Here is a 3,230-nt window from a genome sequence, read left to right as displayed (position 1 = left end):
ATCAGGCTCTGCATAAAGGATCCACACCCAAACCGTCAGACGCTTCCCAGCTGCGTTCAATCCGTTCATCTGCACGTCTCAGCTCCTCCACAGCTTCGTGATTCCCCGTCCTTCGACCTCGCATCCTGCGTTGGTCCTTTCTTTTAACCCTCAGACGCTCCCCGGATGCAAGAGATTTCTCCCGGCCCCAGCCTCGATCATTTCAAGCAGCTTCTCCCGCCTATCTCTCACCTGTCTAGGATTTCACTTACTCCACGATCCACCTCCGAAAAACATAAGCCCTCCGGTCACCTTGTTTACTTTGACCCCTTTGGCCCGTGATGCACGACGCATTACCTCCCGCACAGTCGTGAGACAAGGTAGCTAACTGCGGAGCTCTACGTGGAGGGAACAGCCTGTTTAAAGATGTCACAAAAAGAAAAACGACAGAATCAAAAGGGAGGATCTGATGGGAGCAGCAAAAGGCCATCTTCCTTCGCCCGCCAAGCTTCTCTCACTTCCGCATGCCGTCATGGTCAGCACCTTTCCGGATTTCCCCCTCTACGCCCGTCTCAGGCTGTCAGGATGCTCCTCAGATGCAAGCGATTCCTCGATGATTTCAAGCGGCGTCTCCCGCCTTGATGATTTCAAGTAGCGTCTTCCCCCTTTCTCTCGCCTGACTGGGATTTCTCCAATCTCCCGCTCCCTCGCCACCTACTCCACGGTCCACCTCTGGCAAGCAGACACGTGATCCCACTGTTTTCAACCCGCACCGTCTTCTTCACCTCAGCGCCTTCACACCAGTGCCACGCTAAGGATCAGCATGCCTACGATTTCCCTCTCCTGCATGGTCGCTGTCAGCCCGCTCAGCAACACCTCTCTGGTTTTCCCTCACTACGCCTGTTTCAGGCTACCAGGGTAAGACGTAGCATTCTCATGTCTCATTCGAGTCTCGCAATACTTCGTAACGCAGACACTTTTCATTAGTTTATCCCCTCCCGAACACTTTGGCCGTATATACATGCGCCACTCAGGTTCTAATGTTCAAGGACTTTTATCCGAACATTGACTTAGCTAAAACATCGTCACCTGTTTCTCCGAGGCGCCTTTAAACATAACATTGGTTCAGCAGGTGACCAGCTGTTGCGTAAGCGCTGCAAGGCGTATGTCAGAATCCAGTCAGCCTTGGAGGGATGTCTATCATATAAATAGCAGATGCATGTGCACTCAACTGCGAGCAGTGCAGCCCATCATTAACGGGTCGTTTGGTCACCGCAGTTATCTATCTGCTTCACATTAGTTATTTGTCGCTAGTCAGTGCAGTATTCTTTGTCGTCTGAGCTGTATTATAATTTATGCTACCCAGGCCCGGCAGCGCGGGCGGTCACTTCAGTTGTGTCCCGGCTGTTCTGCAAGCCCCGTGTGTTACCTACATGGCCAACTCTTTGATATTCCTGCATCGATTTGGTACCGGAGTTTCCTCCATCTCCCTTATCGCGTCCTCTGCAACCTTGTTCTGCAATTAAAACAGTTTTTATGTGCTGTTAACATATCATAATCTATTTCAAACCGCCTTCAAACGTAACTTGAGCCCCGAGACGTTCACACCAGTCGCCAACGGCGTAGGAGCCGCTAGTATAACGCCAATACTTTGCATAATTTAACCGACCGAGTAGAGTAATGCCACTGGATGCAGGTGATGTTAGCTTAGTTATGACTAATTTCAATACAGCCCCTTGCCCGTGACCATTGTCGTTGTGTATGTTCAGCTACGTAGATTAATTCTGCCTGTTGAAGATTTTAGGTTGTAATTTTGGAAAATCTCTGGCTCCATCTTCTTCTCACGGATCCCAGGTTCTCCCGGCGGGCCGAGTTAAATCACACAGAAAACGAGTGTAGACATCTCAGAATTAGAGTTTAATCCAAAGAAGACGCACATGAAATTGCAACAGAACGGCAGAACAGAGACATGCATTAATTTACCTGAGTCGAATGGAAGAAGGAAGAAAGAAGCAAAGACGTGCTTAGACGTCTTTGGAGAATTACAAGAGCAAATCCGAGTAGTTACTGCTGTGTACAAAGTCTTATAGTAAAGGCGTACTCTAGACTTTTATTTATTCTAATAAGGCGTAGCTTTGCTCATCCAACCACGAGATGTCTCTGATCCTCTTTAGAGTTAGACACTCCCTGCAATTTGTTTTCAAGATCAAGCTCAAATGGTCACCTTTATCTAAACAAGTGGAAGCAGAGCTTCTCCTCTACTGGCCTGGACTCCTGCTGTTTCAAGGCTTTTCACAGATCAGTGTGAAAGCTGGAACTTCTGATGATTTCCCACACAAAGGGCAGTTCAAAAGATCTCGGCAAACAATCTACTTTATCTATAGGTGACATAAAGATTAACAGGACAGAACAAGTTATTAATCTGAGAACTATAATTAGGCTTTCCAATAAAGACATGGCAAGTTTTTAAAACTAGCATATTTTAAATTTACTCCTTATCATGACCTAAACAGTCAGTTCAATCAGCTAATCTCGTCTGGAGCAGGGGTTCGCGTCTCGGCTGGCCTTCTCATACCGCGGCATGAGGCATAAATTGTCATTCACCTAATTGTGGACTTTTACCCTGTTGCGACGCAATACGTGTAGTAGAGTGGCTTGCCAACGTAACATGAAGTCAACTAATTCCTCTTCAGTTCGGTTGAGTCTGTCCAGCGCTTCTGCTAATTATTAATCAGCCTTAAATTCTTGTTGAGGGCATTGTCCAATTATTGTTTCAAAAAAAAAAAAAAAAAAAAAAAAAAATTTTGCTGGGGTCCATTCACTACTTATCAAAGCAACCTTAAATAGAACTGGTTTAGTCTCATGTAAGACGTGGGTTTTTTTTTTAAAGCATTTTATTTATAGGAATTTTCCACATGCGCAATGTATAGTGGTTGATTCATATTTCATTCCGGTAGCTCAGTTCAGAACAATCCAGAGGATTTAAATTGGTCTGGCAGTCACTATTCCAGCAGATGATCCTTTTCGTAGCTTAGGTTTTTGTCTTTCTTAGCCGAACTCTGGATATTCCTGGTCTACTTGCTTCGCCGCTATCAAACAAGATGTTCCATATTCTGATGTGTCCTGTTCAAGTCCCATGGGTCGCTTCTCAGTTTTTATCTCAAGATCTCCCAGAATCGGCAGATTATTTCCCAGGCCATCCTGCCACTTTCAGGCTATGTAGTCGGTTCTCTCACTTACCCCGGTCCCAC

At 46.1% G+C, this 3,230-nt stretch overlaps 1 long non-coding RNA gene across 1 annotated transcript; it reads left to right on the top strand.

Annotated features, from left to right (window-relative positions):
• Positions 1-20: 20 nt before the first annotated feature.
• LOC106944032 (uncharacterized) lies at positions 21-2,823 on the top strand. Its single transcript, XR_001424082.1, has 2 exons — positions 21-630; positions 770-2,823. It is a non-coding gene; the product is annotated as an uncharacterized LOC106944032 (long non-coding RNA).
• Positions 2,824-3,230: the final 407 nt, after the last annotated feature.

Source organism: Poecilia latipinna, unplaced genomic scaffold, assembly GCF_001443285.1.
Source record: "Poecilia latipinna isolate Pla-1442-1.1 unplaced genomic scaffold, P_latipinna-1.0 Scaffold6648, whole genome shotgun sequence".
Classification (NCBI taxonomy): Eukaryota; Metazoa; Chordata; class Actinopteri; order Cyprinodontiformes; family Poeciliidae; genus Poecilia; species Poecilia latipinna.
The sequence above is the reverse complement of the archived record's forward strand: the minus strand, read 5'-3'. Positions and strand labels throughout refer to the sequence as shown.